Source organism: Zootermopsis nevadensis, unplaced genomic scaffold (genome assembly GCF_977971745.1).
Source record: "Zootermopsis nevadensis isolate Lab colony 2312 unplaced genomic scaffold, Znev_1.0 Znev_ptg000017l, whole genome shotgun sequence".
Classification (NCBI taxonomy): Eukaryota; Metazoa; Arthropoda; class Insecta; order Blattodea; family Termopsidae; genus Zootermopsis; species Zootermopsis nevadensis.
This window is the reverse complement of record NW_028259149.1, coordinates 816,704-831,022: the sequence shown is the minus strand read 5'-3', so window position 1 is coordinate 831,022 and position 14,319 is coordinate 816,704. Positions and strand designations below refer to the sequence as shown.

Sequence of the window (14,319 nt, the reverse complement as noted above, 5' to 3'; positions counted from 1 at the left end):
GTGCGATCGGAAAGTTTCAAGACTTTGTCAATAGAGGGCGAACCGGATGTAGTACGAGCTTCTGCCGCTAGGGGGTGCGGCCTACATTCATAGTGAATCAGTGTGCCAGCCGGCATCATCGAATTAGCATTTGTTTCTTAGTTACGGGCGTTTTGGTAGTGCATTACACCGACCCTCCTACGATTTCGGAATGGCGTGTGCATCAAATTTTGCCAAAGACTCGCCAAAACGGCTACGGAAATCTATGAAATGCTAAAGCAAGCATTTGGGGAGTCCGCAATGGGTCGTGCACAAACTTTTGTGTGGCATTCACGTTTTAAAAATGGCCGAACCTCTGTCGATGATGACGAGCGTTCTGGACGACCATCTTCGAGCACAACGCCCGAAAATGTTACGAAGATTCGGCAGGCCATTCACGAAGATCGACGTCGTACCATCAACGACTTGTGCGACATGTTGGGATAGGCTATGGGACCTGTCAGCTGATTCTAAAGGAAGAACTCCACATGCGACGCATCATGACAACGCGCCAGCGCACACCGCCCTCAAAGTTCGGCAGTTTTTGGCCTCAAACACCATGGCCGTCATCCCGCACCCTCCTTATTCGCCGTGTGACTTCTTCCTCTTCCCAAAGATGAAAATTCAGCTAAAGAGAAGGAGATTTGAGACGATAGAAGAGATTCAGGCAGAATCGCAGATGGTGCTTGACAGGCTGACAAAGAAAGATTTCCAGGGATGCTTCCAGGCTTGGCAGCGGCGCTGGGATCGTTGTGTTCACTCCCAGGGGAACTACTTCGAGGGTGATGGATGAATTTAATACCTGAGATAAGTGTACGGGTTTTTATAGGCGTAGTCTTAAAACTTTCTGATCGCACCTCGTGGATGTCTTAAATGATAAAATGCTGAAAAAGGTCTCAGTTTGAATGTGTGGCCCATCCACGAAATCAAACCGTTGTGTGGTCTTCTTAGAAGGGTAATGTGAGAACTGATGACTAAAGAGGCAAGAACATAATTCTTTTGGTATGGCGGACCAGTCACGGAATCCTGATGCCTCCGGTAGAGGATTTTTGATATTACATTCGACATCGAATTTTGTAACTTGCAGCGATAAGAGGTTTTCCGTCACGTGTTCCAATTCGTGTAAGAGGTGAAGACGGCAGGGCGTGATCATGTCTAATATTTGTGCTTTCTTCACAGAGAGAGATGGACTTAGACTGAGAAACAAAAATTCTACTAAAAATTGGTGAACTTTTAACGAGGTCTCTGACCATCTTCAGCGTGTCGATGAACGGATGAAAGAAAATTAATTATTGAGACAAGAAGTACATATTATTCGTTTAGGAAAAGCAAAGAAAGAAATTTGAAGAGAAATGCTGTGAGCACATTAAACGACTTCCAAGTGATCGAATTTCTGATAAATTGTTCGAGTATTATCTGAAAGGAGAAACGATGAGAGGGCGAAGGTTTAAGATGAGCCTGAAGTGATGAAAATTTTTCGAGGTGATGGTAGAATACCGGAATGGAATTCGATGGCGGTTCTTAAGGCATATACGTTTCTGACGTAAAAGAGAGCTGAAGATTTGAGAATAGGTTTGCAAAGTGTGTCCGAAACGACCTACAACATTTTCGAGAATTTATCTATTGAAACGCAAAACCTGTTTGAATAGCACACGTTGAATACAAAAACATGTTCAAAAGGTCGTCAACGTAAAGAAAGTTATACAAACCAAACATTGGTAATGAACGTACCACAAACGAACGCGAGGTAATTGGAGGTTGCGTTAGAAATTTAGGTTGGCAACCACAGATTGGGGCGGGGAGGGGCCCCAATCCTTACATTCTAATATTAACGTACGTCGCACCGAAGGGGCCCATGCAGTTTAAGCGGTGCCACCTAGGTGCGTGGCCTGCGGGGACGCTCACCCATCCGGGTCGTGTGCCACCCCCAAGCAGCAGCTTAAGTGCTGCAGCTGCGGGGGCAACCACACTGCGAACTATAGAGGTTGCAGAAAGTGGAAGGAAGCCAAGGCGGCCGCTGCGCAGCGTGCGAAAGGGGATCGCGGCAGAAAGGACGGCGTCTCCACGCGCCTGCCAGCGCCCAAATCGGCGCCAGCTAAGCCTTCCCTCGAACAGGAAAACCTGGGCCCTGGCTGGAATCACGTGGTCCGTGGTGGCCGCGTCGTCAAAGCTGCGGCCATGAAGAACCCCGCCCCAACGCCATCCGGCGCCATTGCACGGACTGAGCGGCAGGCTGTCTCTAAGGGCGGCCGTGCCAATCCCGCTCGTCCTGTGGTGCCGGTGGCAAATCCCACTGCACCTGCTCCCAAGAAGACTGACCCCACCCCACCCAAGGGCCAGTCCCCGCTCCAGGGCATCTCAGATCTCCTGGAGAACATCCCAACACATGCCTGCGTCGAGATGACACGCCGTCTCCTCGCCTCTGTCACTTCCCTCCCACCCGGCGGGTCTCGTCCGCGAGCCCTCCTCAAAACCGTTCTTCTCTTCATAGACGAGAATGACTGCACGACCTAGAGGACACGGAGGTAAGGCCTTGCGGCTGGCTTACTGGAACGCCGACGGTGTTCGCGGCAGGAAGTTGGAGCTGGAGCAGTTCCTCGGTGACCACGGAGTCGATGTTTGCCTCCTGAACGAGACGCACCTCACGTCGGGTCGGGCCTTTAGGTTCGCGAACTACGTTTGCCACCGTACGGACCGCCCGACGCTGGGGGGCGGCACAGCGATCCTTGTCCCCAGGGGCATTGATCATTACCCTGTGCCGGTCTCGGGTCTGCAGCAACTGGAAGCAACCGCCAATCACCTGGTGCTGGCAACCAGGAAAGTCAAGCTCGTGGCGGCATACCTCGCACCCACCCGGCCATGGATTGAGTCGGACTAAACCGAGTGCTTGAGCGGGGGTTTCCCGGTCCTCTTGGCTGGTGACCTTAACGCGAAGCACAGGGACTGGAAATCTAGGCTGATTTCTGCTAGGGGCTCGCTCCTGCGTGATTACGCCAACAGAAATTCCTGCTTGATCTACGGGCCGGACTCCCGAACCACGGCTCCCTACACACACAACGCAGTTTGAATGGTCGTGCCACCGCCACGAAGAATCCCCGTTAGTGTTGGCATAATTTCCGTTTTTAGTTTAAGATCGTGTACCATTTCCATCAATGCGTTTCATACGCAGGAATGGTGTCACCTAGCAAGGGACTATGCCTCCGCCCTTAGTTAGCTATTTGGTTGGTTGGTTGCACTTACGGAAGATTTTCCAAAAAATGAAATTTGAGAAGTTCAATGGAGGTTGCATTAGAAATTTAGGTTGGCAATCACAGGTTGGGGCGGGGTGGGGCCCCAATCACTACGTCCTAAAATCAGTAATGTAATTGTGTAAAGGTGAACTACGTTGTATTAAATTTACGTTTCAGAATCAATTTCATGTTACAATTAAGAATTTAATATCGATCCACTGCAACAGTACTTTTGCGATTGTATGCTTTTGTGTATGGAACGACACCTTCAGACCTAATTGCGGTAGTAGTCAGTAACTCAAATTTGTTTTGTAATGAATATGAGGAAATTCGTTCTTTGGTGTCCTCCGTGTGAGTGTGATCGTTTTTGATGTTGTATGGGCTCATTTGCAAATGCTTACAGTCGCCGATGATGACGTTGAGAGGAGCGACATTCTTCTCAGTTTCTACATACTATTCATGTGCCACTTTAGCACCGAGGGATATACGTATCTAAGCTAGATGATGTGGAATTTATCGACAGGTCTTTTAAAACATGCTTGGATTTAAACTGGGAAGTTTCTCCTGTGTATAATTTGAATGTGCGTTTTTGCTGACGTCAGAAGCCTGGAACCACCGTTAGAAGTCTCGTTATCTCGTGTCGTTAATGCAAACACCAAGTTGTAAATTTGTGGCGAAGAACAAATTGTAAGTTTCGAGCTGTATATTTACACGGCTAGTTTAAATGAATGTTGATCGTGATCGTCTTAAAGAAATTTTATCATCTAATATGAGTATTTATCTTAAATTGCTTGCAGCAAATTCTACGGTTTGAAGTGTTTCATTCAGATTTTGACAAATTGATGCGTGTGGAATTGTTTAAGTTGTCGGGGATGGCACATATTTCCGATGATAAAGAGACGCTTTGGGTCCAGAGAAGGTAAACCGCAATCGGTTAGCAATGTTCGAATGTTTCTGATCTCGAAGAAGCTGAGTAGAAGGAGATGGAAGATTATCTCATCGGGAGTGGTATTGGCCTTTGTCGGGGTCTTCGCTTCGGGAGTTCTAATGTTTGGGGGCCCACGACATATGAACTGTGGAGAAACACAAGTCGCACATTTTTATTCTCGGCATTCGGTTATGTTAGTACAATCTTTTAAAGAATTTTTCTAATGGCGTAAATTCTGGGGTTGTTTTACCACTCATTTAACCGCGGATGGGGGATCAGTTGCAGGGATCCGTGTAATCCATTAAGCACTTGTTAACTTTCGCTTGTCAAGAAAGTTAATGTTTATTAAGTACATGCAGAAATGGACATACTCGTAATGCATTCTTTTTTCGTTTGTTACGACGGATTACCTGAATAGTTTTATTCGATATTTAACTGTCAAGTCATATTTTGTAAATGAATACGTAAAAAGCCGACAGCTGACATCTACTATGAACATTTTGTGATCCTACTTTAGATGTTTCCCATTCCAAAATGCTGGAAGTTCGGATATGTGTCCCATTCGGGCAAATTGATTTTGTTATTTTCGGGATAAAGTGATTTTGAAATTTGTATTTAATTTTTCGAAATTTTGTTTTTAATTTTGGAAACTTTTGGAAATTACATTTTTATGTGAATTAGGCATATTCCTGTAATTACAAGAAATTGAAACCTGTCATCTTTATGGAGTAGGCCCACGTGTGCACAGAATAGACAGGCTGAGGGAAGAATCCATTTCATCCGTCTGGGTTCGAACGTAGATGGTCCACTCACCTTAATAATTACTTCCGCTGGCTGACATAATTACTTCGACTCGTGTGAAGGCTAAAGTTGCTTTTACATGAATCAAATTAAAACTGGAAATTTTTCAGATTTTTGAATCATATCTTCAAATGTATTGGATGCTCGCGGGTACCAGATCCAATGTACATATAGACACTAAATGACGAATCCATTGCTGCTGTAGGAGTTCGAGCCCTTTTCGTCTATTCATCGTAATCTGACACCCCTCCGAATGAGCTGAATTTGATGGTACCTTTGAAAGGCTGTGTGATTCGTATATCGTGAAGTATAAATGAAATTACTAATCACATTTTTTTTATATTATTTTAATTCAAAATTCCTTAAAATTTAAGTATATAAGAATTATGATAATGGTAATTTTTCAGATATATGACACCCTTGCACCAACGTATTGGATGGTCACGGGTCCCGAGATCCGGTGCACATGTAGAGGCTGCCCCTGTAGATATTCGAGGATCGATCCTTCGTTAAGCGTAATCGGACATTACACCGAATCAGCTATATTTGATTGAATCGCTGTTATAAGAACTACGAAAAGTTTTAACGACTTTGGTTCATATCTACTTACGGATGATTTTCCAGAAAAGGAATTTTGAGAAGCTTTATTATATGAATTATTTAATTTGATACTGCTTTGTAGAACTTAACTCCATATGAAATACGCTAATTTTTATAATTTTTCAGATATTTGAGTCGTATGAAAAAAATATTGGATGCTCTCAGATCCCCTGAACCCTTGTAAATTTGAAGGCTGAGGGAGGAATCCATTGGCCTTGCAGGTTTTCGAGGGTGTTTCGTCGATTCAGTGAAATAAACACAATTCCGACTGAAATGTGTTGGATCAACCTGTTGGAAGGCTGTGGGATATGTATATCTTTGTATTTACATTGATGTGGCTCTTATCTAATTTAGGATGGTTTTACAAAACAAATATCTTTGTGAAACTTTAGGTATTTTTAATTTTTATTTTGAAAATAACCGGTAGTTCTATCTTTTATTTGAATTATGCAAATATTGCTAATTTTCCAGATATTTTAAAGATATTTACCAATGTTTGGGATGCTGATCCGCTGTACATATAGAGGCAGGGGGAGGAAACTTTCATCCTGTGGGTGTTCGACAACCTTTCGTCCCGCCAGCGTAATCGGACTCCACACCGACTGTACCATATTTGGTAGGGTACTTGGAAATTGGAGGTTGCATTAGAAATTTAGGTTGGCAACCACAGATTGGGGCGGGGTGGGGCCCCAATCATTACGTTCTAATATTAATCATGCAATTGTGTGATGATGAGATAGTCAGAGTGATTGGTGAGGAGGAGAATATTCTTCGCGGATTGAGAGAACTCTTCGAGCACCGGAACGTTGTATTTACTCTCTGCGAATGGACAAGAAGGAATTGGTCTTTCACAGGGGCCACTTCACCGAGCTTTCCCAGGCCGTCCTGAGGAAGCTGAAGGCGGATATCATCGCTGAGAGAAGACTAGAAACCGTGAATTCCGCCGCTGACAAAGGGTTGGGCGATCGTCTCACTGGCCAGTCCAGTTAGCTCAAGCAGGTCTGAAACGTATGGTGGGATGTGGGTTGGTTCGTGTCTCCCACAATGCACCGAGAGCCACCGCGGACTTGGACTCGTCCGACTCGGGCTGTTCGATGGAACGTGCCACTTGGCGCCCGGCGCCAGGGCTAATATTCGGAGCCGGGTCCCCGCATCTGACCGCCCAGTCGAAGTCTCTCTTCGCCCAAGGCGTGGATAAACTCACTGCCTCCACGGGCGATCACGTCGATGCCAGCGGCCGGCAACTTAACCATGCTGAGGTCATCGCGGCGTGCATCGAGGTAGTGGCCGGGCGACCCGTTAAATGGGCGGCCGCTGAGGTGGATTCCTCGTACCGCTGAGCTGAGGGTAAATATGCGAGGGACAAGAAGGCGCCGCAGAATTCCCCCCGTGTCCATTTTCCCCGGAGAGGAGAGAGGCGCCGCGTTGAAACCACCGAGCGGGACGGTGAAGCCCCTAGCCACGAGACCCGGTTCCCAGCCGGGATTCGCTTCCACGACGGAGGAGACACTGAGGCGCAGGTCTTCCGGGACTTCCGATGACTTGTCTGCAGCTACGTTCTGACTATGTTCAAGACAAAGAGTATAGGTGAAATTTTCTTTAATCCCCTTATTTACGTATAGTGATTTCTGTGAACGAATCCTTACGTATGAAGCTAAGAACGCGCTTACATAACCTTAGTCACTATCAGATTCTCGCCATAAAAATATTTCTACACTCATTTTGTGCATTTCTTAGTCTTATGACGTATTTGTGCACATATAGGCACCAGTTAGAAAACATAAAGGAACGTTTTTATGCATAATTCCTTGCTTAGGCATGTGAACGTGTGGCCAGCAGTCAAGCTAGTCGGCTTTGGCTCTCTGGAGCTGTTACGCCACGGATTTACTTTCGTTTGAGTACTGAAGGCTAGTGTTTCTTGTGGGAGTGAGTGATATTCATGATTTTTATTTCACTGAACATACCGAAAATGTTGATTTCATTAGATTTTACAGTTGGAACACAGTTAATATGTCTTTACTTGAAGTTGTCGTTAAATGAAATTTCATAATAATTTTGAACTGAGAGTAGTAAAGTATTTTATTCTATTATTATTATTATTAGTGTTCTGTCTGACGACAGGTCCATATGAACAGGATCCTTCCATCCTTTTCTCGGACTGGGACCTGTTCATATACGTTCTTGGCAGATGATCCAGAAGTGGTTTACCATTGCCTTCTTCTGTGTGTGAATGGAGTAATTGTTGGGATGCCACGGAGGAAAACTCCGTGTTGCCTAGACCACGGCCTTGTCCAACACAAGTTATAAATTAAAATTAAGACCATTTTTAATTTTCAATTATATAAAATTGTGAAATGTTAATTATCTTTAGTTTTTTAAGGATACGACCGAAACCTCAACTTTGAAAGCTGAATAAGAAGAATAAGTGGTTAGAAAATGTGTCAGACTTGAAGTAAATCAGTGATAATTTGCTGTGATATTTAGTTATTATTGTATTTATTTTAGTTGTATTAATTTGACTGATTTTTAGAATTGGAGAAATAACAATGATTGATGAAGACCTGAAATGTAATATGTTATGAATTTTTGTTAAAGAGAGGAAACATGAGATTTTTTATATAATTTTTATGTAACAAACCAGAAAGACTGTCATATGCTAATGAAATGTTAATTATAATATTCTTCAGGGAACTGAATTAGACCTGTGTTGAAAATACAGTACGAAAGTTTTGTAATAAATATTATTCCTGTCCTTAAGTATACTAGATATGAACGGCTACTGTGAATGTACTGTATAAGCCATAATGACATCCGATAATGGATGGTCCTCCAGAATGTGTGTTGAGTTATCAACTAATCAACTCGTCAGAATAAAAGACCAGCATAATACAGAAAGATTAAAAGTTTCATTGGCTCTTGTGAACATGGCAATGAACTTTTGGTTTACATAAAAGGGAATTTTTTTGTTAGCTGAGCGACTGTTAGCTTATCAAGGACACTTCTATGTATGTAGTTATAATCACATAATTAATGTAACCTATATGTCAGAGAATTTGTTGTTTTACCCATTATAGTGTAATCATTGGGACGACAGCTTCGTATTCGGTTCGAATCCCGTCAGAGAATTGTAGGTTTTATCGTCAGTATATACGCAGACTATTTATTCCGCCATGTTTCCTGTCTTTATAAAAGTGTATTTACATTTTTATTTCACGGTAATTAAACATAATAAAATTGCGAAGGCAGAACCACAACTTTTTTGAGACACCCGGATTCCCGAAACGTTGAATTTCTTCCCCGATTTAACGCCTCTGAACACCCAACATGTTATCACAATGTTAAAGTATGCGCTTTATAACCTGCAATTCAGTTTTTCAGACGTGGCCACTGAGCGGCGCTTGAGTCAAAGAGTAGGAAGAGTTTAAAATCAGGTTCAGTGGGTTAGTAAGGTAGTTTAGGTTTAAATGAATTAACCCACACGCACCTTCAATTCCTTGTAGCCTTCTATTGGACTCGTCCATATCTGCAGCGCCTCGTGCTTACAGCGGCCGCGTCTCAGAAGTTGAATTGTACTGTGGGATGTCGGACTTTCGTGCCTTTCTAATCTAGCATCGGAAGTTATCAAATAGGCTGTGCATTATGCCATCTTGGGTTATGTGGATATTACACGATCATACCTTGATGAAAACGGAATTCATGGGGTGTGTTTGAAGTATGTCTGACTGACGTCCATATTTTACAAATTTTAATTCGTGCATGTGATGGTCAGTGTGAAGAGTATTATAAGTGGAAATAATTGTAAACACTACATGAAGCTACTGCGTGCAAGGTAAGGTTAGAATTCTAACCAACATACTATGGTTAATATGCTTAAAATAATTTATGTTGACGAAATACTCGAAGTGAGGTTTCAGGTTTGTATGGCATCGGGAATAAAAATAACTTGTGGGATATTGCGTCGTGTATTATCGTAGAAGTTTGCCGATTTTATAGAGGTTAGTACAGATTCCATCCATCATCAGAGCGATGAAGTCCCAGGAGGATGTCATCTTCAAAGTACTCGAATTCTGAAATTAATTACTGAGCTCGTCTTGTCAAGCACATTTGCACAAAACTCATGCTGTTGGACATCGTATGTATCTGTAGCGGGGGGGGGGGGGGGTGGATTTATATTATACCATTTACGAGCTGCTCCATTCAACAAGTGAGATTCCTTCACTGACTCTAAACGACACAAGAGTTAAAGAGGTCTCTGTATTGTGGTTGGTTACATAATAACAACATAGTATCGGGACGATGATGGTCGCCGTGGACAATTTACGGAAGTTGCAGAACGATTAGTTTGTCTCATACGTAGAAGAGAGGGTTAAAAACTGCCCGACAAATTAATGGCTTTCTGCTAAACGTGCACAGCTGTCTCTAAAGCGCGACAGCCATATTACCTTTCCGTCTATGTAAGTTTTGTTGGTTAGACTTATAGAAATAAGATTGTCAATTTAAAATAAGCATTAATAAAACTGATTGAACTTAAGTGCTTATGTATGAGCAGGCCTATATAGGTTTAAAGTTTTGTGGTCTCAATCCGTGGCTCACAGTAGTTTGGAGGTTGTGTGTTCCTTCATAAAAAAGGTGACAGTGGAACGACGGTTCCGGAGAATTTGACGTAAATACGTCTATACGGAAAGGAAGTTTATATATTGGCTTTATTCTAAATATTTCCTTTATACATGCTTTACAATTGAGACAAGTTTGATTAAGACTTTGCTTATTTAACCTGAATTAGTTACGCTTAAGATGGGTCTGTGGTAGATGAATGTAATGTAATGTAAAGTAATGTAATATAAGGTAAGGTAAAGTATTGAAATGTAAGGTAAGGTAATGTAATGTAAGGTAATGTAATGTAAAGTAATGTAATATAAGGTAAGGTAAGGTAAGTTAATGTAAGGTAAAGTAATGTAAGGTAATGTAATGTAAAGTAATGTAATGTAAGGTAATGTAATGTAATGTTTCCTAGATAACAATAATGCCGTGTAAACAGGTGACGTTTCGTAGGTAACATAACAATGGAGTTACACTTTTTCGTTTCACTTTTTGCCGAATGACACTGACCCTAAAATATAGACGTATTTACGTCAAAAAAAATTCAAAATTTTCTAGCCGTAATTTGGTCAATCCAACTCCACTCGGTTAAAATCACCGCTCTTTCGTCTCACTTTTCACAGCCATTATATAGGCCTATCTCATTCTATACTATATTTATAAGTAGTTTGCATGCCATCGCTAAACATTCTGAGAACAAATAGCATTTGTTAGGACACACTGTCGAAATCAGGCCAGAGGGTTGTCACGTCGACTTTAATTCATCTAGGCCGTCATGTTGGCTGTTAGTAAGGTTAGTTATAATCAGGGCTCGATTTGATGATAGGCCTCTGATTCTCTCATAGTTTGTGTCTTTGTAGGGCTTAATATTCATGTTATAAGAGATTTCGTCCTGCAAGTTTTATCTTACATCCAACAGGTCTGACGGCTCCATAGGCGAAGATTTTGGTTAATTTTATTTTAGTTTTTGGGGATTTGATAACGTACTGCACTTATACGAGGTGCGATCAGAAAGTTTCAAGACTGCGCCTATAAAAACCCGTACACTTATCTCAGGTATTAAATTCATCCATCACCCTCGAAGTAGTTCCCCTGGGAGTGAACACAACGATCCCAGCGCCGCTGCCAAGCCTGGAAGCATCCCTGGCAATCTTTCTTTGTCAGCCTGTCAAGCACCATCTGCGATTCTGCCTTTAGCTGAATTTTCATCTTTGGGAAGAGGAAGAAGTCACACGGAGCTTAGAAAGGAAGTTGGGGTCGGTTCTTGCAAGATCTTTGAGCTCCTGACAAACGAGAATTCGATTCTGCTTCTGGTTCTCAGACAGGAGCCTTGGCGTCGCATGTGGAGTTCTTCCTTTAGAATCAGCTGACAGGTCCCATAGCCTATCCCAACAATGTCGCACAAGTCGTTGATGGTACGACGTCGATCGTCGTGAATGGCCTGCCGTATCTTCGTAACATTTTCGGGCGTTGTGCTCGAAGATGGTCGTCCAGAACGCTCGTCATCATCGACAGAGGTTCGGCCATTTTTAAAACGTGAATGCCACACAAAAGTTTGTGCACGACCAATTGCGGACTCCCCAAATGCTTGCTTTAGCATTTCATAGGTTTCCGTAGCCGTTTTGGCGAGTCTTTGGCAAAATTTGATGCACACGCCATTCCGAAATCGCAGGAGGGTCGGTGTAATGCACTACCAAAACACCCGTAACTAAGAAACAAATGCTAATTCGATGATGCCGGCTGGCACACTGATTCACTATGAATGTAGGCCGCACCCCCTAGCGGCAGAAGCTCGTACTACATCCGGTTCGCCCTCTATTGACAAAGTCTGGAAACTTTCTGATCGCACCTCGTACCTACAAGCCTATTTACAGTTAGATTTAGTTCGCTTGCTGTGTATCAGCACATGTTTCGAAACGTCACTAGATTACACACAATCGTGTTCAGTGTCAACACATGACGAGGCAGGACGTGAGAGAATGTTTAATTTTTTTTGGTTTAGTGTGTCGGTCTTATTATATATTAACATCATCATCTTCGTTTCTGACCGTGGCATAGAATGACTGTGTTAGGGTTAGTGTCCTAACAATTTATAAGGTAGGCTTAAGCTTCTATGTGGATTTACGACAAAATATAAACTGATTGAATAATTTTTTTTAGATTTCTCACTGCATACTTCGTTGTATTGTGTAATTTGTGAATTTTAGTGTATTTATAGATTATCGTGTACGTTCCGAATACAATATTAAGGACACGAACGTCGGTGCCGAGTGGTTAGCACTTTATATTCGGGAGACCCTGGTTTCATATTACGAACCGGAGACTGGCTATCCATACTGAGATTTTTGTGTTTTTCCTCAGTCCCTCCAGGATAATGACGGGGTAGTACTTCAAATTACTTCACGTTTCCTTCTTCTGTTAATCGTCCTACATCCTACATCCTAATAATTAGCATAAGTTGTCTTTTCAAACGTTATTATAATAGTGGTGATATTGAACGTAAGGCCTTGTACGAACATTAATGTGTTTGAGAACTTTAACGATTTTACGTGATCAAACGACAAACACGGACATGCACACGTAGAAAAATGGATGCCACTGGCTTTATGATTTATGTAGTGTAAAAATGCTCATACCGTCACTTCTGTAATGTGAATTACTGGTTTAGAAGTTATTAATCTTCTCTTACTTATCTTCTCAGTTCTTGTTCAGAATAAAACAGGCCCATTTATATATAAGAAGGTTAGGTTAGGTTAGGTTAGGTTAGGTTAGTTATTTATATAATTAGCCTACGCGAAGTTAAGATTACTTATTTATTTTATTTAGTGTTCTGTCTGACGACAGGTCCATATGAACAGGATCCTTCCATCCTTTTCTCGGACTGGGACCTGTTCATATACGTTCTTGGCAGATCATCCAGAAGTGGTTTGCCATTGCCTTCTTCTGTGTGTGAATGGAGTAATTGTTGGGATGCCACGGAGTAAAACTCCGTGTTGCCTAGACCACGGCCTTGCCCAACACAAGTTATAAATCCGGTCACCGCCGGGAATCGAACCCGAGACCCCAGTATTACAAGGCCAGCGTTCTAACCGCTAGACCACCGTGGAGCTTACTGAAATACAAATTAAATATTATCCAAATAAGCCTGTGGCTTGGTTATTTTATATTCGAGAAAAAACTTCCCCTGTCTAATATAACCTACCATGTTCTTTTAAGGAGGTTATTTAAATAAAACCTTGTAATTTAATTTGCGAGATTAATCAGTTGTAGGCCTATTTCTTGCCGATACATTATGTATTTAGTGATGATGTGCAGGTCGTCTAGGATCTAGAGTCTAAAGTACGTCTCACTGAAAAGTTTTCTTCAAGAATAGCTTCGACCTGTACCCATGTCTATCGTTCCGTTCTAGCTAACAACCTATCTTTGGCATCGCCTGTGATTTTAGATTCAATAAATTTTAAAAGTAATTGTTGTTTGTTTGGATCGAAGCTTCGACTCCCTCAATAAATTCACGCAAGCGTTTAGAGTTACCATCAAATGTACGAGGAATGTAATTATTATCCTGATTTTTTTTCCAAATCACCAATTTCATCTGCCATTATGGTTGAACTAACCTATTATAGGTGTAGGGTGATTGAAGATGCACAGTTCGGGCTTCCAGTGATGGCTTCTCAGCTCCCCTCAGGGTAGAAGTCCCTCTCGTGGTGCAGGCTGCCAACGTCTATCACCAAAGATGTCCCTCGGGCTAATCTAGGTCTGCTGATAATGGCCTCCAATCACGGAATTGGCTTCAACAGTTGGTGAACAGGTACCACGGCGCCGCGTGGATTCCTCCGGAGCGTTGTTCCCTCGGGAAAGGCTTCGTCCACCTCGGTACAGACTCAAAGTCCCTCCGGCCTAGTCAACTGCTGAAAATTCTGGAAGTCGGTAAAGTAGCTCTCCTCTATCCCACCGCTGCCACCATGAAATGTCTTGTGAATTCAATTGCTTGTTCAACCGTGAATATTGATCATCGAACAAGTCTTTCAGTTGGGAAATTCTTTGGTTCGGAGCGGAACTAAGTCCGGCTCAAGGAGAGTTAGAGGTGACTTCTTAACTTCCAAAAACACAACTCCAATTGAAGAAGGATTTATTAAACGGATA

General features: G+C 42.5%; 1 protein-coding gene across 1 annotated transcript in view; it reads left to right on the top strand.

The window, feature by feature from the left end:
• Positions 1-2,984: 2,984 nt before the first annotated feature.
• The window catches only part of LOC110840013 (uncharacterized), a 32,111-nt gene continuing 20,776 nt past the window's right edge, over positions 2,985-14,319 (top strand). The window contains exons 1-3 of the mRNA XM_087350745.1: positions 2,985-3,115; positions 5,704-7,164; positions 7,699-9,406. The gene's annotated coding sequence lies outside the window, so the exon portion shown is untranslated. The remainder of the gene's footprint in view (positions 3,116-5,703; positions 7,165-7,698; positions 9,407-14,319) is intronic.